Below are 21,378 nucleotides of genomic sequence, written 5' to 3'. Positions count from 1 at the left end.
ACTTTCTCTTTAGGGATTTTGGGATTAACATCTAAGGGTTCAGTTTCATATAGGAAGTTTAATGAGCTACCTAAATGGGAAAAGAAATATGTGTCAGGTATTCAAAGTGAATTGCAGGGATGTGATGTGCTTGAACTAGATGATGTGATTTCAGGGATCTTTGAAGAGATACTATGTCAAAGCTAGAGGAGATAATGAAATACAAGTTACAAAGTGGAACTGACCTTGTTCAAGCGAATTCAATGGACATATATGAAGAACTAGATTTATATGAAGCACTTACACATATAAAGAAGGATATGGGTGAAGCAGTTGAAGTTCAGGTGAAGACATAATATGAGGCCACTGGCTACACCTTTGCTAGAAGGAAGTGATGGAGTAATGGAGAAATCTCCTCGCCATTCTATATTGAGAGATCCAAAAGACATTGGGCAGAAGTTCACTGAAGAGACACTAAAGCAACTGAAGATTGGAGAGGAGGATTTCCTGGCTAAAGAGGAGATCAAATGATTTCAAGAGATTCTTGAAAAATGAGGTAAATCCTTTCCTTTTAAGCCAAGTGAGATTGGATGTGCAAATCCAAATGTTGTTTCTCCTATCGTTATATTTATTGTTCCTCATATGCCATGGAGTTTGCACCCTATCCTAGTACCCAAAGCTCACTTTCCAAATCTCATTGATTTGTTAAGTGAGAAGATAAGGATGGGCATTTTGGAACCATCATGCACACCATAATCTAATTGATGGTTTATTGCTCCAAAGAAGAATGGTACCCTAAGCTTCATTCAAGCTATGCAACCGGTCAACAGAGTAACAATCCGAAACATAAGAATACGTCCAGTAGTGGATGAGTTTTTGTAGCATTTGTAGTAGATCTATGTACTATATGGGTGATCTTTACTCAGGTTATGATTAGTTAAAGCTTTCTTTGAAGAGCAATGATCTTACTACAATGCGTACACCTCTCTGATTGGCAAGGATGTGCACTCTACCACAGGCTGCTTTGAGCTTTGTAGCCCACGTGATGAATGGCATGAATAAGGTACTAAGAGATTGTATTCCTCATGCTACTATGCCTTTCATTGACAATTTTCCGATCCAAGGATGTGAAGAAGGGCTCAAAGATGAGGTAAGAGATCAAAGGGGGTGCTGATAGTTTGTTTCCCATCATAAAGCTGAATGTGATGCCCTTTTTTCTAGGCTTGAAGAAATTAACTTGACACTTTCAAGGCAAAAATCAATTTTTGGTGCTAAAGAGGTTTTACTTGTGGGGCATATGTGTGGCCCAGATGGAGTAAGATCGAGTCCAACTAAAGTTGAAGCTAAATAGAAGATTAAAGAAGCATGCACATCGGTTACTCAAGTTCAGAGGTTTTTGGGTGCATGTGTATTTTATCATATTTGGTTGCCACACTTTGCTCATGTTGCAGAGGCGCTTTATCATTTGCTAAGAAAGGGTAAAAGGTTTGTATGGGAAGAAGCTCATACAATGGTCATAAAAAAATAAAAATGATGCTTCTTGAGGTTCCTACCTTGAGGAAGGTTGACTATAAGTGAGGAAGGCAAGTGATCTTATCCGTTGACACTAGTCCAACAGGTATTGGGTGGGCTATAGGTTAAGATGATGAAGATGGTCACAAGTATGTAGTCCAGTTTGGAGAAAAAGTGCTTAATGCTCATCAAAGAGGTTACCCATAGGCTAAGAGAGAACTTTGGGCTGTTGCAACTACCCTAAGGTCTGACAAAGAATATTTTATATGTGCTTTAGTTGTGGTGGAGACACATTGTTTACCATTGATAGGGATTATTGAAAACTGCACTACTCCGGACATTGCAATGTTGAGATGGATATCCTTTATCAAAACTATTCACCATGAGTTTTGTCACATTGGAGGCAAAGATTTTCATGTAGCAGATATGTTGTCAGGGGCCTGCTATGAAGATGAAGAGGAGATGCTTACCACTAGTGATGGTGTGGGCTTAAAGTTCTATACCTCTTCTCATTTACATGCAAGCTATGGAACTTATGCTCGTATATCTTGAAGTATTTTCTAAAGAGATGTATGATAGAGAATGTCTTTTGATAGGCCGTTATCTCAGTACTCTTACCAGGGAAAAATGCTTATAGCTACTTTTTATAGGATGGTCATCTGTGGAAGCAACCAAAGCGTTCAAGAGGGGTACCACAACGGGTTGTTTGTAATAAAGCAACTCAGTAGCAAGTGATTGAAGAGTTTCATGAAAGCTTATGGGTTGGACACAGAGGGGTATGGGCAACTTCTGTCAAAATCAAGGACCGCTACTAGTGGAAGGGAATATACAAAGATATTGCTCAATGTGTGGAGACTTTTTTAGTATGCTAGAAGTATTCTAATGTATGGAATCGACATGGATTACATCCTACTCATCCACTAGCTATACATTACAAGTGGATAGTAGATTTGATTACAATTCGTGTGGGTGTTTGGCACATGAGTTATATTGTTCTTGCTAGATAAGATCTCACTAATCAGGTTGAAGGAGGAGATTTGCGTACTAAGTATACATGTGTTGTATGCAATTTTTTCCTTGAAGATGTAATTTCTAGGTATGTTTGTGTTGGTAAAATCATTGTTGATAGAGGAGAGATAGATGCAGATGAAGCTCCTGAGTTCTTTTCTCATTTGGGCATCAAATTGGCTCTTACTACGACATACAATAATCCAGAAGGTAATGGGAAAAGTGAAATAGAGCATTTGCCTATTGTTAAGGATTTAGCAAAATCATGCAAAGGACATATTGGCGATTGGCCTAAGATGTTACCTTTTGCTTTATGGGTTGATCGCACGACACATAGTTCAGTTACAAGTTATATTCCATTTGAATTGATGCATGGATATAAACCCATTATGCCTACAGAGGAGGCAGTTATGTCTTAGACTATAATGCCATGGGAAGTAGATATGTCTATAGAAGATCTGATTGATTTACACTGTCAGGAATTTTTTGAATGAGCATAAAGTCACTAATTCATGACAGGAAGCTTGCCTACTAGCCTCATGTATATACATGTACATAGCCCTCCAAGTCTTGAAGTGACCATGTACAAAGGTGTGATTTTTCCAAGCTTGAATGCTGATATTTTGGGTTGTTTGAGACTACAAAACATGTTTTTTAATAAGTATTTTCAACCATGATTTATAGCTTGTGAATCGGACTTGTACATCATGAGTTATGAGAATCCGAAGCGGGCGGTCTCAACTTAGAAGGTGATTGCGGGTGAATGTGATGAGGGAAACTGAGCCCACTTGAGAGTCGAAGATTAGAAATGCTGAAGTTTTATATATTTGGAGATAGCCAAGGTGATGGGCTTTGAGCCGTGTGTTACGGTTCGTCATCCGGTGACCGGAGCAACAAGTTATGCCTCGGGGAAAGTTGTTCGAGATGTCCTCCTACTTGGGGGAGAAGCTGGAAATTAGTTGGGCTTGAGGGAGTTGGAAGTTTTCATGTGGCATGGGGATTATCTCACATGAGAATAGGAAAGGGGAAAGTGGAGGGTACATAGGGCACTTTGGGAGCCCACTATAGGTGTATCAAAGGTGAGAGGAGCTCTCTCAAGGCTTGACTATGGGGGCTTGTTGGCTCATGGGGAAGGAGATGACGCATTTTTTAGTCCACACTCAGCTGCCCAGGTGCTTGGCCACTTATTTTGGTCCCCGGCCACTTGTCCCCACCCCATTCCTTGGTCAAAGGGTCACCGGTGGTTGGATCATTTTTTGCTTTAAAAGGGCCTAAAAGGAGCCAATTAAAAGATGCTAGTAACCTGGCCCCTAGTGCTTGGCTCCTTAATTAACCTAATCCACCTCACACTGGGAAATAAGGAAATAAGGACACCAAATGTGGTGCACTACCTACCCATAGGAAATAAGGACACCAAATGTGGTGACTACCTGCCCATAGGAAATAAGGACACCAAATATGGCAATGCAAGGCATCCCACCCAATAGGAGCCCGCACCCCGCCCAAAATGCAAGAGCCTCCCAATTAAATGGGTTATTCCCATGGTGACCAAATTTGTAATAGATGTCACCGGTTTTTGTGTTGTTATTTGGGGCAATAAATGACACAGTTAGATGATGCATCAAAGGGGTTAAGGCATAGGTTCTTCTACTAGTAATAATGGAAATCGGAGGAGCATGAACGTGAACAAGGATGCCATAGTTGTATGATGCAAAGGACCATCCATTTGTGAGCTCAATGGCCACCCAAGGACAAAGTTAAAGCCCGCCCAATGAAGCAATGGCTGCCCATGAGCCCAATGGGGATATGGTCGCCCAGGTAAAGGGGTTTTTTTTTTTTATGTGTGAAGAGGAAAGAAAATGAAGGAGAGCATGGCAAGGGCAATGCAAGCATCGAGGAAGGAGACAAGAGGGATAACGTTGGGCTATACAAATCTTGGACGATCGTGAGAGTGAACCAAAAGTTCACCAGCTCCCCAAGGTGCACCATTTTGGCATCACTCGCATCAAGTTCCATGATGGTCGATCTCACCATGCCACATCATCATAAGGCTATTCTCATGAGCCCTAGTAGCGACGGTCCCATTGTTGCTTGAGGTGGGGGGAGGAGCATTAAAACAAAAGAGGATTAAACTAAGGGACAGAGAAAACACGATAACAAATAAGGAAGGAGGAAAATCAAAGCAAATTCAAAGAGGGAAGATACAAGAGCTCGGGAGGGGAGGAAAGTAGAATCTCTCTCTCTCTCTCTCTCTCTCTCTCTCTCTCTCTCTCTCTCTCTCTCTCTCTCTCTCTCTCTCTCTCTCATGAAGAGGATGGGAGCTCGCCCTTAGCTTTGGAAGGGAGAACAAAAAAGGAGAAGTGAAGAGAATTGAGAAGATCTTGGTCTCAATTGAGAAACAATTTTGGGAGAGAATCAACAAGGAAGGCATTAGTGCTACAAGGACATCAAGCAGGGAATTTGTCCCATATATTTTCTTTCTAAATGACTTCAACAAGCTCTAATAGAAAGCATAAGAGAAGATTTCCAGTCTTGGTTGAATTTGGGAGCATTTAACTCTCTTAACTCTATCAATGTCGTTAACGGCATGGCACGTGTAATGGAATCCCACTTTGTCTTGTCATTAGAGAAACTTAAAGCATTCAAATTGTCAATTTTAAGCATTTAAAATGTCGTCAAATTTGCTTTGTGTCATGAATCTTATTTCTCTTATTTCCCACAACAAGTATCCCGGTGTTGATCCCCGACTCACCTTGTGAACCCATTATCCTCAACAATGGTTCATTTTAGAGGATAGAATCTATTACAACCCATCCTCTCTAGAGATGAATGACATTATCCAAGTGAACCCAAAATCTATTCAGAGCCAAACTCTCCTCCATCGGTAATCAAGCTTTGACGTTGTGACCAAACAAGCATATACTTTGACCAAAAAAACCATAGATATAGACAAGAGTCTAAGATCTATGATGTCTTGGGTCATGAAACCACGAAACCTCATATCATATGAGACCCATGGGATAGACAATATCAGGGTGAAGATAATACAATTTATAGCTTGATTTGGGAAATCATATGTCATGTTTCACAAAGGTACATAGAAACTATGCAGAAGGTCTACATATGACAAACATCAACAATGCTACCCACAGTGTGCCTTCACAGTCTCGAAAGGTGAGATCAAATGAGAGTCAAATAATCTTGAGCCCAACTCATAGAGAAACCTTTAGTGATCACCCTAGGAAGGGGGGAGCTGCAAACCCATCAAGCTCGGCTCTTGCACCAGGAACCACAATGTCAATTAGAAGCCCTAGAACTTCTATACAATAGACCCCTTCAAAGTAGAAATCATTGAAAGACCATATGCTTGTTGGAAGTTTCTCGTTGACCTAGACTCCTTCAGAATGTGTAGACAAATTCTTCTATGAAGATCATCAAGTAAAAAAGTTCTAGCTGACCTCCAAAAGTCAAAGCAAAAAGCCGAGCAACCCAATAGTGTTCAAGTAGTTACATGTGACCAAGCTTACATATGCATATCGAGATGCAGACAACAACGAATATTAGCAGGTCCTAGAGATGTTCATAATGAAGTCAAAGACTATCTGAAGATGGGCAAAGCCTCAAGCTTCCATAGCAAGTGGCAGATAATAAAATATAAAAGGAAGCTAAATCTCAAAAGTCTACACAAAGGTCACCACCAAAATCTCCTCCAAAGCGATAGATTCTTCCAAAAGGTATAGTGGATCTTACAAGATCAAAAGTTACTCAAATGTAGGCACACAATGCTCAACAATTGCAAGCAAAAGGTGCAACATTGTAGCCATTTGAGTCAGCATTGATTGAAGAAAATGGTCAAAGTAGAGAAGATGCAAAAAGAGTTCAATCCAAGTCCACCACCATTGTACAAGCAGTCAATTCAAACATAAATCCTAAGAAAATCAAGTGAAACATTACTGGTGAACATGCAAAAAAGTTGCCAAGTGAAGTAAAGCTAGATTTTCAGCTCTACAAGAACCTCATGTCTTTTTGCACTTGGAAAAAATGTGGCCAACCACAACTAGGAGATGCTTTTGAATTCATTATCATATCTATAAACAAACGAGCAGAATGATGGGGAATCATCTCCACCACCATTCAAATAGGTTCACATATCATCACAATCCAATTCCACGTGATCACAGCAAAGGATATACCAAACGACATCATAGCGGGAATGCCAATGTCCTAGAAGATGTTAAAGATAAAAAGTTCAAAAATGATGAACTCATGACAGACATTAAAGAATAAAGACCAAGACTAGTCACCTACGAACAACATCACAAAGTCCTCAAGCACAATTAAAATGGAGACTAAACCTCGGAGGAGCTTAAAGCATATCAAGCAGTAGAAAAACAGAGCACATAGAAACCACGAAAGCTATTGAGTAGATAGAATCATCAAGATAAGAAGTTAAGAAGATGGGTTGCAGACACCCAGGAAGCAATAGGAAGTCCAAAGATCCAAACATTGCCAACTGAATCAATTGATGCAAGTCAAATTGGAAAACAAAGTCTCAAACCACCATCCATAGAGGCACATTTAGATCAAGATGAGACCATGGCAGAAGCAGAACAAAGATCTTTAAAAGAACCACCAATGAGGATAGCTATAGTCCTCAGTAGTACAAATGGATCTAGTGTCACATGCAATGCTCTATTGGATAAAGAAGCAAATTGCAATATGGTTGCAGATAGTATCCAAAGGATACTTGAGATCACTCTAGGTAAAGGGGATAACAAAGAAATGCTAGGAAAGGCTACAAGTCAAGAAGAAATGATTGTTATTCTTAGTGTCCAAATTCATGAAGAGAAAATAAATTTTCAAGTAAATTCTTTAAGAGAAAATCATACAGATATCATCATTGGACATCAGTGGTTAGACAAACACAAGGCCTACAAAGAAGATAGAATGGTATTGGTCTCTCTTCCAATTGGTAGGTAGCAATTGACAGATACAAGTACCATTAATGCTAGATTTAGAGTTGCAAAAGTCACAAAACTCAAAGATAAATCTTGTAAACACCGTACACCAATTAATACAAAAGCTGTGATAGTGTATGTCTCTACATCAAAAAACCCTTCATGGATCATCTTCTTCAAGCAAGTTAGGTTTTCAAAACTTCAAGTCAATTGCAAACCCAACTGAAACCTCTAAGGAGACACCTAGAAAAACAAAGGTATATCATCCCAAGTACTCAAGAAAGCAAAATAAACTCATGTACTTTGACCTGAAGAAATGTTTGTAATAAGCTCAAGAATGTAAAAGTCAAGTTACCACGGTGCAAAAAATATCTTTGGCATAGTCAAAGTCGGGTTGTTGAGCCACTAAATGACCAAAGCATTAGTCCAAATCTTTAAGTCATATTAAACTCTGTGCTAAGAGTTGTAGCTATTAGGCTTACGCTGTCGTGCAATTACACGTACATAGTGCGAATGTATGCTACAAGAATTATCTTGTAACTTTTTAGATACATAATTATATTTTCTATAATGTACATATGCATCTCTAAGTATAATAATAATGCTTTCTATCTCATCCTATTATCTCAAGGGTAACATATTCTTACTTTACCGTCAAAAAGTACTGTGGGAAAAGCATCAATAGCTTCGCCTCTTTAACTTGGGGCAAAAACCATTGATTCTTTCTTTCTACTATCTCATTATTATCTCACACCCTAGCTAGATCTTATATCTAGGATAACTTCCAATATATATATATTATTTTTTTTCTATGTATTTTTATATTTTTCTTATATTTCTTTTAAATAGCTACTAGGAAGGAATCAAATCCTAGTGGGACACTAGCTTGCATGATTCTCAAAGATACCCCTATTTTAATATATTATTCCAAGCATGATTACAAAACTTTTTCAAGGAGCAATGTCATGCTTTCATATGGCATGAGGTGTCCATTGGAATCAAACAAAATTCTACGCTAAGGGAACCACAAGAAGACTTTTGCTGCCAAAATCGTACCCTATTGTGATGATTTTTGTACACAAGGTTCGAATCCAAATTGGAAAAAGTATATAAAATGGGAGTCGTAGCTAATGAGCTGAATTTTCTGCCCATAATTTTACTTTTTTATTTGGAGCCACGGTTGAAGAGATCTGATCAAAATACTGGACCCTAGTCTGCCCACATCATGCAGGGACAGCTCATTTCCAACTTTTCTAGTTTCTGTTCATACTGGCTCTTCTCTTCATGTGTAAACCCTTGGAGGTTCCCTTCACCTATAAAACGGAACCTCTTCTTTCTTAACAACTTCAAGAAATTCATGAGATGATCCATGAGTGAGTAAGAGGATTATTGCCTAGTTGTACTTAGCCATTAACATAAGCCTAAGCCTACACTTGCTCCTAGAAGAAAACTAGCCATACTTGTAGGCTATCCTTGGAAGATCAACTATAATCAAAGAAGGTCTTGAACTTGGTGCATCAATCAAAGCTGAAGTCTCCCCCTTCTTCTCTCTCCATCATAATGGTGAAAAACTCCCGAAGAGTTTATCAAGTAATATGTGTTTTACTTTGATATTTTGTTTGGTTCTTTTTGTTTTCTTTTACAACTCTAATCCAACCTTATATCTCTAATCCAACATATATCTCTATTTTTATCTCCCTCTCTGACCAAACCTATCTCTCTCACTCTAGAAATTCATTCTCTCTATAAATTATAGGTCCTTCTTGCTACAGGTACATCTCTCTCTGCAGTATCCTTATTGCTTACGGGTAAGAATAGGGCTTGGGAGGGAAACTTCTCATTTCTTCACTTCTCTCATATCTACATTTCTCACATACTATCCTAGATGAATAATCCACATGATGATAATTTCTATCGCTTCCACTCTGTGCGATCTATTAGAATTAACGTATGGATTAGCTGTAAATACACTTTCAACAACGTATAGTGTTTCTCTTTGGCCAGAAAAGCTCAATGAAATACTTCTTTCACTGTATTCCATCATACTACCTCTTATCAACTATAACTTTTCTTTTGACGTAAGTGTACTTATCTTGCTATGAACCAAGAGAATTTGTACACACAATTAATCCCAATCACTACACAAAACATATAAATTATGGTAAGCACAAAACTACAATTCCAAAGAACAATTCGTAGCATGTTTGGTCGGCAAAGATTGAACTCAAGAGTTGCAGATTAGTCGCTAGGAGTTTCTAACACAGGAGGAGACAAAGTGCTTCAAAGAAATGCTTTCAAAGCATGGTAAGGCTTTTGGATTTGAGCCACATGAAATAGGATGTGTTGATCCTTCTATTGTAGCTGCTATGGTAATTTTTACAATACCTCATGTGCCTTGAAATTTGTGGCCTATTCGGGTTCCAAAGGCCCATTTGCCAAAGTTAGTGGAGCTACTAAATGAGAAGATCAAAATGGGAATTTTGGAGCCTTCTTGTGCTTCATACTCAAACAAGTGGTTCACAGTCCCAAAGAAGAATGGTTCTCTACGCTTTATTCAAGATATGCAACTAGTGAACAAGGTGACAATTAGAAATGTAGGTACAGGTCCAATTGTGGATGAGTTTGCGGAGGCCTTTGTAGGAAGGGAAATCTACTCAATGGGGGATCTCTACTCAGGGTAAGATCAATTTCAGCTTGTGATTGAAAGCAGAGACTTGACAACCATGAGGACACCTTTGGGTTTGATAAGGATGTGTACCTTGCCCGCAGGGAGCAACCAACTCGGTTGCATATATGATAAATGGGATGAATAAGGTCTTACATGACTTTATTCCTCAAATCACAATTCCTTTCATTGATGATTTGCCTATAAGGATGTGAACAAAGTGACAAAGATGAAGCTTTGGATCTCAGGCGATGTCGTAGGTTTGTGGTAAATCACATAAATGATTGTGATAAAATTATATCTAGGTTGGAGGAAGTGAATCTTACATTGTCAGGGAAAAAGCCTATGTTTCGTGTCAATGAAGTACTCATTGTGGGGCACATGTGCGGGCCATATGGTAGGAAACCTTGTCCAACAAAGGTAGATTCCATCCAAAGAATGAAAGAAACATGCACTAGCATCACTAAGGTCAGAAGGTTTTGGGAAGCATGTGTCTTTTATGTTATTTGGATTCCACATTATGCACGTAGTTGATCCTCTTTATCAAATGCTTAGAAAGAATCAAAAGTTTAAATGGACAGAAGCACATGTAAAATCCATGAGAAAGCTAAAGTATCTGCTTCAGTCATCACCAACTTTGAGAAAGGTATACTATGAGTGTCAAAGGCCAGTAATTGTGACAGTATACACCAATCCTACATGGATTGGATGGGCAATAGGGCAGGCTGACAAAGAAGGACACAAGTATGTGGTAAGATTTGGAGCAAAGGTACTAAGTGCTCGCCAAAGAAACTATCCACAGATAAAGAGAGAGTTATGGGGTATGGTTACAGCTTTGAAAGTGGGAAAGAGTACCTAATTGGTGCATGTGTGGTTGTAGAAACAGATTGTCTACCACTTCTTGGGATGATTACAAGCTGCTCAATGCCATACATTGCTATGTTGCGGTGGATTGCATACATTAAGTCCTTAAATCCCGAGTTTAAGCACATTGCAGGTAAAGACAATACAGTGGCAGATATGCTATCAAGGGCAAGGTATGAAGATGAGTCACAGATGATTAACGAGGGAGATGATGTAGGCACATTTCTATTCTATCTTTCATGTCAAAGGTAACAATGTTTGTGTAACTATTATACTTGAATTTTTCTTGAAAGAGCTTTATGAACGTGATTGGCTTCTTATTGGAAGCTATTTGAGTACTCTAGCAAAACAGGATGATTGGTTTGAACAAGAATTCAGGAGGATACGTAGAAAAGCATATGGGTACTTTTTGAGGGATGGTTACTTATGGAAGCATCCTAAACAAAAGGGTGCTACACCACAACGGGTTATATGTACAAAAGAGACTCAAGTAAAGCTCATGCAAGAGTTTCATGAGAGTCTATGGGCTAGACATAGGGGTGTGTGGGCAACCTTCTCCAAGTTGAAAGAAAAATTACTGGTGGAAGGATATGTATAAAGATGTATCTCAATTTGTAGTCATGTGTAGCTTGTCAAATGTATTCAAATGTCCAACATCGTGATGGATTGCGCCCTACATATCCACTAGCCATGCACTATAAATGGGTTGTGGATCTAGTCACAATGCCTTTAGACTCTAGCAGATGAGATACATGGTTCTTTCACGAGAGGACCTAACTAACCAGGTTGAAGCAAGAGCATTAAGAGCTAAAACCACAGAAGCTGTGTGTAAATTTCTTCTTGATGGGGTGATTTTCCGTTATGGTTATGTAGGAAAGATCACTGCAGACAGAGGTGAACTGGATGCCGAGGAAGCAAGGGAGTTCTTTTCTACATTAGGAATCAAGCTTCCTCTTACTACAGCTTACAACCCTGAAGGCAATGGAAAGAGTGAAAGAGTACATCCTCCTATCATCAAAGCTTTGGCCAAGGCTTACGAAGAAAGAGTTGGTGAATGGCCAAAACTGTTACCATATGCTTTATGGGCTGATTGTACAACACATGGCTCGGTAACTGGCTACATGCCTGCGGAGCTAATGTATGGTCAAAAGCCAGTGATGCCGATTAAAAATACAATCCCCACATGGAATGTTCTACCTTGGCAAGAGGGGCTTAGCAAGGAAGATCTCCTTGCATTGCGCATAAGGAAACTAGAGAAAAGATCTGGAGGCATTGAGGCTGCAAAAGAACAACTCAAAAATGCAAGGTTGAAAAACAAGGACTACTTTGATAAGCGACATCGGCTTAGGAGAAAAGCAATTAACAAAGGTGACTGTGTTTTAGTGTATGATAGTAGCCTTGATAACCAGCACACAGTCATTGTAAGTTCTCAAAAAGATGGTTTGGACCGTAGGTTGTAAAACATGTGCATGAAAATACTACGTACAGCTTGTTTGAACTAGATGGTACAGAAGTCGAGACAGAAGTAAAGTTTCCCATTGCAGGAAAAAGGATCAAAATGTTTAAGAGAAGAGGAGACAATGATCCAGAAGATGTTGATGAGGAGGAAGAACAAAACACAGGTGAAAATCAAAGTGACGATGAAGCTTTGAAATCATCCAGTGCAGAAGAAATCAAGGAAGATGTACAAGAGGGTTTATCTTACAAAGAGACAATGTGGCACATACCGGAGGATGTGCAGGTTTAGAGGGGGTGGATATCGTGTTGTGACACGTACATAGTGGGAACGCATTCTACAAGAGTTATGTTGTAACTTTTTAGATCTATAATTATATTTCCTATAATGTACATATGCATATCTAAGTATAATAATAAGCTTTTTATCTCATCCTATTATCTCAAGGGTAACATATTCTTACTTTACCGTCAAAAAGTAGTATGGGAAAAGCGTCAATAGCTCCGTCTCTTTAACTTCGGGCAAAAAGCATTGATTCTTCCTTTCTACTATCTCACTATTATCTCACACCTTGGCTAGATCTTATATCTAGGTAACTTCCAATATAAATATATTCCATGTAGTTTTCATATTTTTCTTATATTTCTTTTAAATAGCTACTAGGAAGGAATCAAATCCTATTGGGACACTAGCTTGCATGATTCTCAAAGATACTCCTATTTTAATATATTATTGCAAGCATGATTATAAAACTTTGTCAAGGAGCAATGTCATGCTTTCATATGGCATGAGGTGTCCATTGGAATCAAATAAAAATCTAGGCTAAGGGGACCACAAGAAGACTTTTACTGCCAAAACTTTACCCTCTTTTGATGATTTTTTTACATAAGGTTCGAATCCGAATTGAAACACGTATATAAAATGGGAGCTATAGCTAATGAGCTGAATGTTTTGTCCATAGTTTTACTTCTTTATTTGGAGCCACGGTTGAGGAGATATGATCAAAATACTGGACACCGATCTGCCCACATCATGCAGGGACAGCTCATTTCCAACTTTTCCAGTTTCTATTCACACTGGCTCTTCTCTTCTTGTGTAAACCCTTCGGGGCTCCCTTTACCTATAAAAGGGAACTTCTTCTTCCTTGAAAACTATTCAATCAATTCATGAGATGATCCATGAGTGAGTGAGAGGATTGTTACCTAGTTGTACTTAGCCATTAACATAAGCCTAAGCCTACACTTGCTCCTAGAAGGAAACTAGCCATACTTGTAGGCTATCCTTGGAAGATCAACTATAATCAAAGAAGGTCTTGAACTTGGTGCATCAATCAAAGTTGAAGTCTCCCCTCTTCTTCTCTCTCTATCATAATGGTGAACAACTCCCGAAGAGTTTGTCAAGTAAGATGTGTTTTACTTTGATATTTTGTTGGTTTCTTGTTGTTTTCTTTTCAACTCTAATCCAACATATATCTCTATTTTTATCTCCCTCTCTAACCAAACCTATCTCTCTCACTCTAGAAATTCATTCTCTCTACAAATTATAGGTCCTCCTTGCTACACGTACATCTCTCCTCACAGTATCCTTATTGCTTACGGGCAAGAATAGGGCTTGGGAGGGAAACTTCTCATCTCTTCACTTCTCTCATATCTACATTTCTCACATACTATCTTAGATGAATAATCCACATGATGATAGTTTCTATCACTTCTACTATGTGCGATCTATTAGAATTAACGTATGGATTAGCCATAAAATACACTTTCAACAACCTATAGTGCTTCTCTTTGGCCCAGAAAGGCTCAATGAAATACTTCTTTCACCGGATCCCATCATACTACCTCTTATATACTATAACTTTTCTTTTGACGTAAGTGTAGTTATCTTGCTATGAACCAAGCGGATTTGTACACAATTAATCCCAATCACTACACAAAACATATATATTATGGTAAGCACAAAACTACAATTCCAAAGAACAATTTGTAGCCTATTTGGTTGGCAAAGATTAAACGCCATTAACTCATCTATTAACCCTTTCATATTACCCATGATATGATATGACCATAGCCTTGATGTTTTTATCTTTGTGTTGGTTTGATATTCTCTTCTTTGTTCTTTCTTTGAGTGTGTGAATGCAAGGGAGAAAGAGTGGGGCTTCTTTGATTGCACTTCCTTCCAAACCCTAGTTTTCATGGCATCTATAGTTTAACTCCTTCATATAGTTTTTAGAGTTCTCTGACAAACTCTCACAGCCAAAAGCCCGACGCTTTCCTGGCAAGACCGCAAATTTCTCGACAACACTCAAACTGGACGGGTTGAGTATATCTAAGTCATGTCTCTCATGCTAGATGAGGTGAGCATAAGAGTCAAAGTCAATTAACTTTATCACAGTGGAGTGACGTAGAGTCCAACACTCACGCAGAATGCACAGTAAGATGAGATCACATTCCTCGACAACAAAAACCCTTCCTAAAGGGATGCCAGCTTGTAAAGACACATCATATGCTTTTATAGCTACACCTTCTTTTAGAAGAACCCCTCAAAGATCTCTCTTGCACAGCATATAGGATGTCCCATCGTTGGACATATGCATTAGACACTCTTTTTTGCTTCCACCTATACACCTTGAGTAGACTATAGTATGCAATGCAATTAAAGCATGCCTTTATTGTTGCTCAAAGAAAAGGTGGCCAACAATGTATCCACTTTCCATGGTTCTTCAATGAGTGGAAAATCACATGTTCATAATGGTTTTGTTGGCAGCACTTCATCTTGGATTTTTGGTGAAAAATGAAAGAAGAATATGGGTTGCCATTTTTGCAAGGCTAATGATGACCTGATTAAGCAGTGTCCTAAATTGAAGGCAAAAGAGACTAGATCCACTACAGGTGTAGCTCCTAGGAGATTCACCATGGAAAACTTACCGCACCACGTAAGCGCAAGGGAGGGGTTTTTTTTTTACAAGTTACATAAGAGTATAAGTTAGGGGAAGGCCCCCAATAATATATCTCTCAAGCTTACAAATAAGGGAGCGGGTATCATATTTATTGAGGGGAAGAGGAGAGGGGAGAGTGAGAAAAGGAAAAAATGAGAGGAATTTTTTTTGTTTCAAAATCATGGCTTCCCAAAACAGTCTGCACCAAGGAAAGAATTGGGATTTGGAATTGCCTAGTGCATTATGGGCTTACCGTACTTCGGTGAAGACAGGCACAGGGTTTACTCCATCTCATTTGGTATATGGAAAGGGAGCACTATTGCCTGTGGAGGTAGAGTTGCCTGCAACAAATAAAGATGTTGGAGAAGCTGTGTGGGCCGCCTAGTGATGTATTCAAAGAGAGGCTCTTACATTTACAAGAGGTTTAGCTAGATAGGATGAGTGCATTGGAACATTATGGGAAAATGCAAGATAAGGATTTAGCAAAGATAAATGAAAAGGTCAAAAGTAAGGGTATCAAGAAGCATGACTTGGTTTTGCGCTATAACAGTAAGTTGGAGAACAGCTTCCAAAAGAAGTTTCAAGTTAAGTGGGAAGGCCCTTTCAAGGTAGTGGAGTGTTTTCCATGGTACATATCAGTTGGCTAACTTGGATGGGATTTTACATAAGTCAAGGGTAAATGGATTGCATCTTAAATTGTATCATGCTAGATTGATGATGGTGGAGCAAGATGAGCTCTCTGCAGAACAAGTAATGTATGTGAGGGATGAGGAGACGTGTGATGCAGCGATTCTCATATCTCTTTTTGCTGCTGCTGATCATGAATGATCTAGCAGGCTAGGGGATAGGCAAATTATGTTAGGGATTTTCTGGAAGAAGTGATTACGCATATGTACATACACATGCATGGTGCATCAAATAAAGGATTGCCCATTTTCCAGAGCCATGTGGTTATGTGGGGCCCACATGTGTACAGGTAGGATAACATGTACATAGTCCATCGATTTTCACTATCACCAGTACTAGTGTGTTTTTTCTATAATAATGAGGAGTTGGTAGTACATAAAAATTCTCGAGGAAGCTATCTGCGGGCCGACGACATGAGGTAAGCAGGTGCGTCAAATGGCATCTAGTGGCATCAGGAGGTCGACAGGGACAAGTACAGATACAGGTGATTCACACAGGTACATGTAGCTGGAGTAGAGTGTTACACTGGCAAGTGGAAGTCACTTGCAGTTGCCATGGGTATGCATCAATTGGCGCCTGTTTGAGCGCATTGTCTGTTAATGTACGTTACTTGTGGATATTGCCATTGTATGCCTTTGAGACTTGACTATACGAGATTTGCATAATCTTTCGTGAGAGGTCGATAGCGTGAGGGTTTATTGAGCTAGGGGATTCTCAAATGTGAGATCCTTTCGGTGATAGAGGTAGCTAGAGCACCCTTTTCGTGACCTCTCCATAGGCTATGTACTAGTGATTCCTACTTGATGCTCGGGTTCTATTGTTGGCAGGTTATGCATACAGTCTATATTTTGGGTTCTTACTGCTCTACTTCTGGGGAAACTCTGTCAAAGTTTTCCAAGTTGTGATGGCTGGCTTTTTGGTCTTTTGAGCCATTTATGTTGTTATGTTGCTGAAATTCTCAAAAAATCAGAGGATAAGTCAGGTGTGCCTTCTTGGGAGTTGCATGGTTGGCTTTAATGGATTATCAAAATGGCCCTCAACCTCAATTCACTCCTTTTCATTTAACACAAAGAATCCAGATAAATGTTCATGTGTCCAGGAAGTTTTTTTTCCAGCAGCGCATAGTCTTTATGTTTGGGCCAAGAAGATTAAGAGAGATACTGGAATGTCCTTTGCCTGTTGTAATTCCGATGATTAACTATGAAAACTCATTTGATGTGCATGTGTTTGTCCTTATCTAAAGTGGAGCTCCATTGAAGTTTCTGGGAATTCAGTCTAGTAAAAAGTTTGGTTCTTCCACGTGTGTTCGAAGGGGTTCTCAAAGCATTGAAACTTGGGTAGCCATGGCTTTCTCTTATCCGGAATTTCATGGAAGAAGTGATGAAGATGTGGAAGACTTTTTGGAAAAGATGGAGGTTGCTTGCATTAGCAATCAAATTCACAATCCTGCACAGATGTTACGTCTTCTACAAATCTGTTTGAAGAGTGATGCACGAGTTTGGTCCAAAGCATTTGAAGAGTTGCGTGCGGAGAATCCACCTGTGAGATTAATTTGGGACAATCTAAGGCATGGATTGGAAGTGGAGTTTGTGAAGACAGAAGATCCTGACAAAGTGTGGCAAGAAGTACAAGGTTTGGTGCAAAAGGAAGGTGAGCCAGTAGATGCGTACATACGTAAGTTTTCATTGACATGGGAGCGGATGTGCAAGGCCTTAGCACCACAAGTATCCCCACCTAACATGATGAAGAAGGACAAATTCTTGGGTAGTCTTTGGGAGAATATACGTTGGAGAGTGGAGCTAAAGAAGCCTAGAACATATGAAGATGCACTAGAGGTAGCGAGGAACAAAGAGTGGAAGCTGAGAAGAATGAGTCAGCTAGGAGTAGAGTCTTTGCCCATGAGGTCTGAATTTCAACCTATGGATTCTTTGCAAGGTCGCATGCCAGGGGTTCATCATGAACCAGTGGTTTCTGTTACTCCTCAAGTTATGCCAGCATTGGTCACTATAGCAGTGCAAGATGATGGGCTAAGGCAAGACATGAGGCAAGTGGTAGATTTAATGAAGAATCTCAGCCTAAACATGTTAGGTAATGTGGGAAATAATCGAGGTCGAGGGAGGTTTGCAAATCAGCCAGGAGGTGAAGAAAGACCCAGGAATGGTGTTGGACAATGCAATGGTAGGTTCTAGAGGCAGACACCCACGTGTTATAATTGTGGAGAGTTGGGCCACATCATCCCGCAATGTGATAAGCCACCAAGGATGGGGGGAGACATCTATCCATTGCCAAGACAGGTGCTAACTAGGTCAAATGATTATGGCATCGAGATTAAGGGAGAAGAAGGAACTAGTGGATTAACCCAAGAGGAAAAGGGAAAGACAAAAGTGATAAGTGTGGTTACCTTGGAGAAGGCATCAAAGCTAGAGGATACATTAGTGGTGCCTATTGGGAAGAGGACCACAGAGGACAAGGAGGGAAGAAGTGCCCCAGGTCCTAGCAAGAAGAAGGGAAAGAGCCATGAAGGCAAAGATGTCAAGGCCAAGAGGAAAAGAAGGGCTCGTCGTAAGTTCATGTTTTAGATTTTCCATTAATGATTAGCAGCAACAGCAGGCTATGAGATGGGCAAATTATGTTATGAGTTTTTTGGAAGAAGTGATTGCACATATATACGTACACATGCATGGTGCATCAAATAAAGGATTGCCCATTTTCCAGAGCCAGGTGGTTACGTGGGGCCCACATGTGTACAGGTAGGATAACATGTACATAGTGCATTGATTTTCACTATCACCAGTACCAGTGTGTTTTTTATATAATAATGAGGAGTTGGTAGTGCGTAAAACTTCTCGAGGAAGCTATCCGCGGCCCGACGACATGAGGTAAGCAGGTGCGTCAGATGGCATCTAGTGCCGTCAGGAGGTCAAATGGGGTCAATACTTGCACGTGGATAAGTACGGACACAACGTGGCTGTTTTTTTGTGATGAATTATGCAAAAGATCATCATGAGGACCATCTTTTGGGGCTACTTCACGTGGTTGCGGGACCAAAGCTATGGCTTTATTGAGAAAAGTTGAGGGCCAAGTGTGCGGATGGATGCAGCAGGGTGACAACTATGCACTGCGTGGCCATTTTTTGGCATGTTCAAGGTCCGTTTGAGGTCAACTAAAAGGCCAAAGGTTCCCAAGTAATAAAGCTACATGTGGAAACTGAAAAACCTGAGAGAAGACCAGAAAAAACGTGGAGAGAAGAGGAGGAACAGCCGCAACTAAGTTTTTGCTGGTTTTGAAGGCCATAAACTGCTCATCCGCAATCGGATTTGAGTACTTTGACATTGTAGACTAGGATTTTGGGCCGTTCCGGACACGATGGCACTGTCCATTTTGCCAAATTTCTCATTGTTTCTCTGTTGTTTTGGCTGTTAAGTTTCTCCTATGAGCAAAGTCTCTGCTCCAATTTGTGATTGTATCTGGCATATTGTACCCATATTGTGTGAGCTATTTGCCCCATTGGTATTGGCCCAAGCTCAATTGTATCTAAACATCAAAAATTCTCCTCTTTTGAGCTGATTTTTTTGGGTGTCTCTCTCTCTCTCTCTCTCTCTCTCTGTGTGTGTGTGTGTGTGTGTGTGTGTGTGTGTGTGTGTGTGTGTGTGTGTGTGTGTGTGTGTGTGTGTGTGTGTGTGGAGTGGACAAATGGGTAGTCTCTCTTTTCTCACTCCATCGGTGTGTTCCCTGTCTCGGCTAGGTGGGTTGTGTAAGCTGAGTGGTGCCCCATTGTGTGTGTGTGTGTGTGTGTGTGTGTGTGTGTGTGTGTGTGTGTGTGTGTGTGTGTGTGTGTGTGTGTGTGTCATCCCAAGAGTGTGTGTCGAGTGATTATAGAGGCGTTGTGTGTGTTTCCATCCCGCTCACACCGCATAGTAAAAGCATCAAACTTATTGTACCATTGATGGGATCCTTGTTTTGTCCCATTGAGAACCTTTTTAAGTTTGTAAACCATCTTTTCCTTGCCTTCAATAACAAACCCTTGTGTTTGTTACATATAAACGTCTTCATGAAGATTTCCATGTAAGAATGCCATTTTGACATCCATTTGAACAAGTTCCATATCCTCAATGGCTACCAATGCAATCACTAAGCAAAATGTAGTCATCTTTACAACTCGTGAAAAGATTTCATCAAAGTCAACAACCTTTTTTTGCTTAAAAACCTTGGCAGCCCGTCTAGCCTTGTACTTTGGGTGATCATCAATGAAAGCAATCTTCGTTTTGTAGACCCATTTGCAAGAAAGAATGTTCATGCCCAAGTGTCATTCTTCTTCAAGGAATTCATCTCAAATTGCATAGCCCTCCTCCTCTGTTGTCCACGCTGCCTAATTCGATACGCTATTGAACCTCACACACAAAAGGCCACTCGATTGGATAAGTGTATATGATCGGTTATCCAATTTGGATGCCATGCATGATTATGGTGGAATTTTTCCTTATCCTTGGTAATTTTCTTGATGGTGGAATTGAGGGTCCGCTTTGGGTATTATATACTCTTTTAGTGATAAACTCTCTTAAGATGATCATAGGCCTACAAGTAGGAATTGAGGGTCCGCTTTGGGTATTATATACTCTTTTAGTGGTCAACTCTCTTAAGATTATCATAGGCCTACAAGTAGGGATTGTTTTCTAGTGGATGTTGTTAGTAATAAGGTGTACAACATGATTTAGGAATTCACAGAGTTTGGTTTAACTATTGTGGAGCAAAGGTTTATGAGGGTCACTCTCACTCCAATCGTTGAGTGCTTCCAGTTCCCTTTACCCATAGGTACTTTTTATATTGAATTGATGTCACATTTATTGACATCACTATTATATGAGACATATTCCACATGTGGAGAATATGAGTCTCTAGGATTGACACTGAAGCTTTTTTCTTATGTGTCATGACAACATCCTTGTCTGCTGGTCAAATCCATTTATTAGACCATTTCAAGCATGTGGTTTCGGAAAAAAAAATTAGGGACAAGAAAGTATCGGATATCTGGTAAAATTTGTTAAAATAACAAGTACTACAAACAACGTTAATGGAATGGTTGTTTATCATGTTTTGGTCGCAATTATGTATACCTAGTACACACATATCAAAGGCTATTTCATGTGCATAAAAATGTTTCGTTGTTTTTCCCTAATATTTTATGCATTGCTATGGTTCACATTGGGAATTTTTTAGTTTCTATCAAAAGGGCTATTTATACAACTATTCCCTCAACTTACATGTATGCTAAGATCATAAACTACGCCATGAGCATTGGAAAGCACAAAAC

This window comes from Adiantum capillus-veneris, chromosome 9 (assembly GCF_014529385.1).
Source record: "Adiantum capillus-veneris isolate H3 chromosome 9, ASM1452938v2, whole genome shotgun sequence".
NCBI classification, from domain to species: domain Eukaryota; kingdom Viridiplantae; phylum Streptophyta; class Polypodiopsida; order Polypodiales; family Pteridaceae; genus Adiantum; species Adiantum capillus-veneris.
This window is presented reverse-complemented; position numbering follows the sequence as displayed.